The 8,873-nt window shown below is 47.3% G+C and overlaps 1 long non-coding RNA gene across 1 annotated transcript; it reads right to left on the bottom strand.

Annotated features, from left to right (window-relative positions):
* Nucleotides 1-5,519: 5,519 nt before the first annotated feature.
* LOC144480046 (uncharacterized) lies at nucleotides 5,520-6,977 on the bottom strand. Its single transcript, XR_013495605.1, has 3 exons — nucleotides 6,795-6,977; nucleotides 5,646-5,682; nucleotides 5,520-5,550 (listed from the first exon to the last, which is right to left on the bottom strand). It is a non-coding gene; the product is annotated as an uncharacterized LOC144480046 (long non-coding RNA).
* Between the last annotated feature and the right edge of the window lie 1,896 nt (nucleotides 6,978-8,873).

Here is an 8,873-nt window from a genome sequence, read left to right as displayed (position 1 = left end):
GAAATAGAATGCCTGCAATGCAGAAGGAGGCTATTCGGTCCATCAAGTCTGCACTGACTCTCCGAAAGCAGATCCCACCCAGGACCTTTCCCGTAACCTCACATGTTCACCCCACTAATCCCCCTAACCTGCACACTTTTGGACCCTTAGGGGCAACCTAGCATGGCCAATCCACCTAACCTGAATATCATGGGACACTAAGGGGCAATTTAGCATGGCCAATCCACCTAACTTGCACATCTTTGGAGTGTGGGAGGAAACCGGAGCACCCGGAGGAAACCCACGCAGACATGGGGAGAACGTGCAGACTCCACGCAGACAGCGACCCAATACCCGAGGATTTTCTGTTGAAGCAGACAGAGTCGGAAGGCCGGCTGGATGTCCAATGTTCCGCTTCAAGGGTGCTGTGAAAACCTCAAACGCCGATCCTCGTACCTGGGAAAATGGGAACACCACCTGTGGGCTGGTTTGTGCCAACGTGGCGACCAGCGGGTTTGGCAACAGATACTACCATCAAAAACAACAACGCACAATGACACCCGATAACCCCGTCATTCACGGCAGAAGCTGCTCCTCACAGGCTGCTCTCCCCCACCATCAGCAGAACTGAACAGTATAAAGATACCCCATCGCCAATGGGTTTGATTCGCTGCAGCTCCACAGGTGGAAGGATGTTGATTTATTTTGTTCTTCATTCTTGCATTGGAATGTGGGCGTCGCTGGCTGGGCCAGCATTTATTGCCCATCCCTAATTGCCCCTCCTTGAACCGAGTGGCTTGCTACGCCATTTCAGAAGGCAGTTGAGAGTAAACCACATTGCTGTGGCTCTGGAGTCACATGTAGGCCAGACCAGGTAGGGGTGGTAGATTTCCTTCCCTAAAAGACATTAGTGAATCAGATGGGTTTTTCCGACAATCGACAATGGTTTCACGGTCACTATTCAACTTTTAATTCCACATACTTATTAATTTCAAATTTCACCATCTGCCTTGGTGGGATTCGAACCTGGGTCCCCAGAGCATCCCCTGGGTACCACTTCATTACCACCTCCCACTCCATTAAAACCTGGTACGACATCAGTGAGATCGTATATGTCTGATTTCATAGAATCCCCACAGTGCAGAAGGAGGCCATTCAGCCCATCAAAACTGCACCAACACCAAATATGTAGCCCGACATTAACTACAACATCTTTGGAACGTGGGAGGAAACCGGAGCACCCGGAGGAAACCCACGCAGACACAGGGGAGAACGTGCAAACTCCACACAGACAGTGACCAAAGGCCACAATTGATCCCGGGTCTCTGGCGCTGTGAGACAGCAGTGCTAATCAATCATAGAATCAATCATAGAATCTCCACAGTGCAGAAGGAGGCTATTCGGCCCATTGAGTCTGCACTGACAACAATCCCACCCAAGCCCCATCTCCATAACCCCATGCATTTAAAGTTTTTTATTAGTGTCACAGGCTTACTTTAACACTGCAATGAAGTTACTGTGAAAATCTCCTAGTCGCCACACTCCGGTGCCTGTTCGGGTACACTGAGGGAGAATTTAGCACGGCCAATGCACCCTAACCAGCACGTCTTTCAGACTGTGGGAGGAAACCGGAGCACCCGGAGGAAACCCACGCAGACACGGGGAGAACGTGCAGATTCCACACAGTCAGTGACCCAAGCCGGGAATCGAACCTGGGTCCCTGGCGCTGTGAGGCAGCAGTGCTAACCACTGTGCCACCATGACACCCATAAATCTTGGAAGTGAAATCCATCCCAAGGCTGAGGGTGACGGCTGGATCAGGAGCCCAGGTTTTTAACTCATTCCCTGCAACTGTTCTATCGAGTATGGCCACATGATGGCAGCAAAAGTTCAAACCACCACTCCCTATAGCTGTGATAGTGACTGTGTGAAGGGGGCTGCTACATTGGGGGGTGTCAGGAATTTTTGAAAGTTACTTTCCAGGTTGTTTCCCCCAAATGTTCCTACCTCCGCTCATCTTGCTGGAGGCAGGCTGCTACAGGAACCGGCAACCCACACAGGTGGGCAGCCCCTGCCCCAGTTCCTGAAGCTGCCAATGGCTACACGTGTGGGATGGGCCTCGTGCTCCCTTCACTGAGGCCTCAGCGGGACAGCAACCTGAAGGGAGTCTTCTGGCTAACGTACGGGGGTTTGGGTGAAACTCCATTAGACCCTCCTCTCAATCCAAGCCCCCGAACAAGGAGCCACTGGCATGAGCAGACCACACTCCCCCTTGGCAGTACCAACCCTGAGGGAGCTTTACTCTGTATCCAACCCCGTGCTGTACCTGTCCTGGGAGTGTTTGGCTACATCTGACGAAGGAGCAGCGCTCCGAAAGCTAATGGTGTTTGCCACCAAATAAACCTGTTGGACTTTAACCTGGTGTTGTTAAAACTCTTTACTGTGTTCACCCCAGTCCAACGCCGGCATCTCCACATCGTGTTTGATGGGGACAGTGTAGAGGGGGCTTTACTCTGTATCTAGCCCCGTGCTGTACCTGTCCTGGGAGTGTTTGATGGGGACAGTGTAGAGGTAGCTTTACTCTGTATCTAACCCCGTGCTGTACCTGTCCTGGGAGTGTTTGATGGGGACAGTGTAGAGGTAGCTTTACTCTGTATCTAACCCCGTGCTGTACCTGTCCTGGGAGTGTTTGATGGGGACAGTGCAGAGGGAGCTTTACTCTGATTCCACTGCTCATCTTGCACAAGAAATTCATCAAGAAAAGAAACTTAAAATAGTTGTGTTGTGATAATTCTTAATTATCTGGAATGTTCCATTTATTTATTTCCATTTGAACATAAATCTCTGGCTGGTTTAAAGGGAGACACACAGATTTGGAAGTGGACATTGAATCACTAGATTGGACTCTGTAACAAGGTAAAATTCATTCACTAAAAGGCTGCTAACATTTATTTCCCTCTATTTAACACTATTTTATTTCCCTTTATTTAACACCTCAGTGCACGAAAGAACTGACTAATTCTGTGGATATTCGACGTTAGTTAACAATGAGCTTGAGTGCAGCGAAAGGCTTCTTATCCCCTCAAATGTTCAGTGTAATGATAAATATCAATCCATCACAAACTACGTTGACATTTATTGCGGATGTTTGGGAGCTTGTTCCCAGTGGATGGGGTGAGGATCGATTCCCCTGACCCACAGCACCTGTCTGAAAGAGGAGAAAATGAGATGAAACATACAGAATATAGCTAAGTATTTCCAGTGAGAAGTCTCACAACACCAGGTTAAAGTCCAACAGGTTTATTTGGTGGCACAAGCTACCTGATGAAGGAGCAGCGCTCCGAAAGCCCGTGCTACCAAATAAACCCGTTGGACTTTAACCTGGTGTTGTGAGACTTCTTACTGTGCCCACCCCAGTCCAACGCCGGCATCTCCACATCATAAATATTTACAGTCAGAAACAGGCAATTTGGTCCAAAAGATTCATGTTTCTTCTCCATATGGATCTCACGCGATCCAGGGTGAGGTATCTAAATGGATACAAAATTGGCTTCTTGACAGAATAAGAATTTTAACAACACCAGGTTAAAGTCCAACAGGTTTATTTGGTAGCAAATGCCATTAGCTTTCGGAGCGCTGCTCCTTCGTCAGATGGAAATCTGATATCCACTCCATCTGATGAAGGAGCACCGCTCCGAAAGCTAATGGCATTTGCTACCAAATAAACCTGTTGGACTTTAACCTGGTGTTGTTAAAACTCTTACTGTGTTTACCCCAGTCCAACGCCGGCATTTCCACATCATTCTTGACAGAAGCCAGAGGGTGGTTGTAGGGGGTTGTTTTTCAAACTGGAGGCCTGTGACCAGCGGTGTGCCTCAGGGATCAGTGCTGGGTCCACTGTTATTTGTCATTTATATTAATGATTTGGATGAGAATATAGAGGGCATGGTTAGTAAGTTTGCAGATGACACCAAGATTGATGGCATAGTGGACAGTGAAGAAAGTTATCTCCGATTGCAACGGGATCTTGATCAATTGGGCCAGTGGGCTGACGAATGGCAGATGGAGTTTAATTTAGACAAACGCGAGGTGATGCATTTTGGTAGATTGAACCAGGGCAGGACTTACTCAGTTGATGGTAGGGCGTTGGGGAGAGTTACAGAACAAAGAGATCTCTGGGTACATGTTCATAGCTCCTTGAAAGTAGAGTCACAGATGGACAGAGTGGTGAAGAAGGCATTCAGCATACTTGGTTTCATCGGTCAGAACATTGAATACAGGAGTTGGGACGTCTTGTTGAAGTTGTACAAGACATTGGTAAGGCCACACTTGGAATACTGTGTGCAATTCTGGTCACCCTATTATAGAAAGGATATTATTAAACTAGAAAGAGTGCAGAAAAGATTTACTGGGATGCTACTGGGACTCGATGGATTGGGTTATAAGGAGAGGCTGGATAGACGGGGACTTTTTTCTCTGGAGCGTAGGAGGCTGAGGGGTGATCTTATAGAGGTCTATAAAATAATGAGGGGGTACAGATCAGCTAGATAGTCAATATCTTTTCCCAAAGGTAGGGGAGTCTAAAACTAGAGGGCATAGGTTTAAGGTGAGAGGGGAGAGATACAAAAGTGCCCAGAGGGACAATTTTTTCACACAGAGGATGGTGAGTGTCTGGAACAAGCTGCCAGAGGTAGTAGTAGAGGCGGGTACAATTTTGTCTTTTAAAAAGTATTTAGACAGTTACATGGGTACGATGGGTATCGAGGGATATGGGCCAAATGCAGGCAATTGGGATTAGCTTAGGGGTTTTTTAAAAAAAAGGGCGGCATGGACAAGTTGGGCCAAAGGGCCTGTTTCCATGCTGTAAACCTCTGTGACTCGATGATTCTCTTCCCACTTTCCCCTCGCTAACCCCATTAAAATGTCTTTCTATTCCCTTCTCCCTCCTGTGTTTATCCAGCTTCCCATTAAATATATCGATACGCTCCTCCTCGGCCACTCCCTCTGGGAGTGTGTTCCACATTCTCCCCGCTCTCTGGGTAAAGACATTTCTCTCAAAATCACCATTAGATTCATTAAAGACTTTTATTCATTCGTTGGGTGTGGGTCAGCACTTATTGCCCATCCCTAGTTGCTCTTGGCTTGCTCGGTCATTTCAGGGTCAACCACATTGCTGTGGGTAAGGACTAACGGGATATTAAGGGGACAAAGATAATTGATGAGGGAAGGGCTGTGGATGTAGTTTATATGGACTTTAGTAAAGCGTTTGACAAGGTCCCACATGGCAGACTGGTACAAAAACTAAAATCGCAGGGGATTTGTGGTGGGTTGGCTAGACGGATACAGAACTGGCTTGGTTATAGGAGACAGAGTGTAGCGGTGGAAGGATGTTTTTCAGAATGGGGATCTGTAGCTAGTGGAGTTCTGCAGGGATCAGTGCTGGGACCTCTGTTGTTTGTAGTATATATAAATGATCTGGAAGAAAATGTAGCTGGTCTGATTAGCTACAGCTCATGAAGAAAACTCAAAGGAGTGATTACCATCGTCTAAATCTCATCTTCCTTCTGCGATCTAAAAAGAATCATCACAAAGAGTTTTTGTCAGTGACAGTCACAACACATTTCGTAATTATTTTAAAACTGGACAAAATGATCTTTAAAAAATACCGTTTGTGTATTTTGCCTCTGCACCGGAACTTTCTGCCTGCGGTGAGAAAGGACGCAGAGCGTTAGCCAACTTCAGTCAGTTGATGATATTAAACATTGATTCACTTCACAAACCTCCAGCCCTGAGCTCACAGCTTCTCTGAACTCTGCCTGTTTCAGTCACCCAGTGGGTGCACCTGTCAGAAAGGAGCTTCCGAGAAAATAGATATTTCTCCGAAAATAAATGGAATAGAATTTATCCAACGACACCAATTTGTGTAAAGGTAACAGGGTCAAAGTGAGTGCTGCAGGATATCTCTGGGTTTAGACGTGGTGTACATAGCGTTGTGTGTGTAAAGTGGTGTACACAGCGTTGTGTGTGTAAAGTGGTGTACACAGCGTTCTGTGTGTAAAGTGGTGTACACAGCGTTCTGTGTGTAAAGTGGTGTACACAGCGTTCTGTGTGTAAAGTGGTGTACACAGCGTTCTGTGTAAAGTAGTGTACACAGCGTTGTGTGTGTAAAGTAGTGTACACAGCGTTGTGTGTGTAAAGTAGTGTACACAGCGTTGTGTGTGTAAAGTGGTGTACACAGCGTTCTGTGTGTAAAGTGGGGTACACAGCGATGTGTGTGTAAAGTAGTGTCCATAGCGTTGTGTGTGTAAAGTGGTGTACACAGCGTTGTGTGTGTAAAGCGGTGTACACAGCGTTGTGTGTGTAAAGTGGTGTACACAGCGTTGTGTGTGTAAAGTGGTGTACACAGCGTTGTGTGTGTAAAGTGGTGTACACAGCGTTGTGTGTGTAAAGTGGTGTACACAGCGTTCTGTGTGTAAAGTGGTGTACACAGCATTCTGTGTGTAAAGTGGTGTACACAGCGTTCTGTGTGTAAAGTGGTGTACACAGCGTTGTGTGTGTAAAGTAGTGTACATAGCGTTGTGTGTGTAAAGTGGTGTACACAGCGTTGTGTGTGTAAAGCGGTGTACACAGCGTTGTGTGTGTAAAGCGGGGTACACAGCGTTGTGTGTGTAAAGTTACAAAATGGCCATTTTTACATCCATGAACATTTCTCAGATGAACCCTGCTGTAATGAAGTGTCAACAACTTCAGTAACCTCCACTTGCTTTATTAATCCTTAAACTGGATTCTGACTGAATTAGAGATTGTGAACTCACTCAGGATTATTGCTATTCCCACGAAGAAAGCAGCAACAGCAAAGATCAGGCCCCCTTTTCGAACAGTTTCATAATCTGCATAAAAACAGAGAAAGGATTAATTCATTTCCAGAGGAAGCTGCTTCTGAGCAGCTTCAGCTCCTGACTGGGAAATACTGAAGGTGAACCTCACTGCAGAGTGAGTACAGTGCAAATAGGTATGTGTGTGAGAAAGGGAGATTGAGTGTGAGAGAGTGAGAATGTGAGAGAGTGAGAGAGAGTGAGAGAGAGTGAGTGAGTGAATGTGAGAGTGCGAGAGAGTGCGAGAGAGTGCGAGAGTGCGAGAGAGTGTGTGTGAGAGAAAGTGAGAGAGTGTGAGAGTGAGAGAGTGAGAGAGTGCGAAAGGGTGTGTGTGTGAGAGTGTGAGAGAGTGTGAGAGAGAGAGAGTGCGAGAGGGTGTGTGTGTGAGAGTGTGAGAGAGTGTGCGCGTGTGAGAGAGTGCATGTGTGAGAGAGTGTGAGAGAGAGTGCGTGTGTGAGAGAGTGTGAGAGTGCGAGAGGGTGCATGTGTGAGAGAGAGAGAGAGAGAGTGAGAGAGTGCATGTGTGAGAGAGAGAGAGTGAGAGAGTGCATGTGTGAGAGAGAGAGAGAGTGAGAGAGTGCATGTGTGAGAGAGTATGAGAGGGTGCATGTGTGAGAGAGTGTGAGAGAGAGAGTGCATGTGTGAGAGAGTGTGAGAGAGTGCATGTGTGAGAGTGTGTGAGAGAGTGAGAGAGGGTGGTGTGTGAGAGCATGTGAGAGAGTGAGAGGGTGCGTGTATGAGAGAGTGTGAGAGAGAGAGAGGGTGAGAGGTTGTGTGTGTGTGAGAGTGAGAGAGAGTGCGAGAGGGTGCGTGTGTGAGAGAGTGAGAGAGTGTGCATGTGTGAGAGTGAGAGAGTGCATGTGTGAGAGAGTGTGAGAGGGTGCATGTGTGAGAGAGTGAGAGAGTGTGCATGTGTGAGAGAGTGAGAGAGTGTGCATGTGTGAGAGTGAGAGAGTGCATGTGTGAGAGAGTGCGAGAGGGTGCATGTGTGAGAGAGTGCGAGAGGGTGCATGTGTGAGAGAGTGAGAGAGAGAGTGCGTGTGTGAAAGAGAGAGTGAGAGAGTGCATGTGTGAGAGAGAGAGAGAGAGAGAGTGAGAGAGTGCATGTGTGAGAGAGAGAGAGAGAGAGAGTGAGAGAGTGCATGTGTGAGAGAGAGAGTGAGAGAGTGCATGTGTGAGAGAGTATGAGAGAGAGAGTGCATGTGTGAGAGAGTGAGAGAGGGTGAGAGTGTGGGAGAGAAAGTGCGAGAGAGAAAGTGTGTGTGTGAGGGAGTGTGAGAGAGTGCGAGAGGGTGTGTGTGAGAGAGAGTGAGAGAGTGCGAGAGGGTGCGTGTGTGAGAGAGAGAAAGTACAAGAGAGTGCATGTGTGTGTGTGTGAGAGAGAATGTGTGTGAAAAGTGTGAGAGTGTGCATTAGGCAGAATTCCCTCTGCCCAGCACCAGGGAGTCAGGTTTTGGATTCTGGGAAGTGAGTTGCCAACTCTGGTTTGAGTTATTCCTGGAGATTTCATCACACAACTTCCCAGATCTACTGTCTTGCTATTGGTCACCGAACAGGTCCATTCTGGAGATGCACCTGCCTACAGCCAATTGGAAAGCAAGTAGATTCTTTGCTACCTGATTGGATAATTTGTGATTCAGTCAGGCAACATCTTATTCCCCAACTCAGATATTTTCAGACTGTGATGAGGGGGTGTAACATGCTATGTACACCACTTCACACACACAACACTGAGTACACACGCCACACACACAACACCGAGTACACACTTCACACACACACACGCAATGCAAACTGCTCGCTATCTGCTTGGTGTACACTCGGTTGAGATATTAAACCAGATCCCATTGTAAATATGACACCTGTCATATTCACACCTGTGCTCACTTGTCCTGTCGGGACCTGACTCTGTCCTGATCCTCGCTGACAGAAACGTCTGCATTAGGACCTATGCAGGTTCTACTTCCAGTCCAGTGGGATCAGACCGACTGATCTTTATAGAACTGGGAAAGGAATCGG

Source organism: Mustelus asterias, chromosome 27 (genome assembly GCF_964213995.1).
Source record: "Mustelus asterias chromosome 27, sMusAst1.hap1.1, whole genome shotgun sequence".
Classification (NCBI taxonomy): domain Eukaryota; kingdom Metazoa; phylum Chordata; class Chondrichthyes; order Carcharhiniformes; family Triakidae; genus Mustelus; species Mustelus asterias.
Note: the sequence above shows the minus strand (reverse complement) of the source record. Positions and strands in the feature narration are given on the sequence as shown.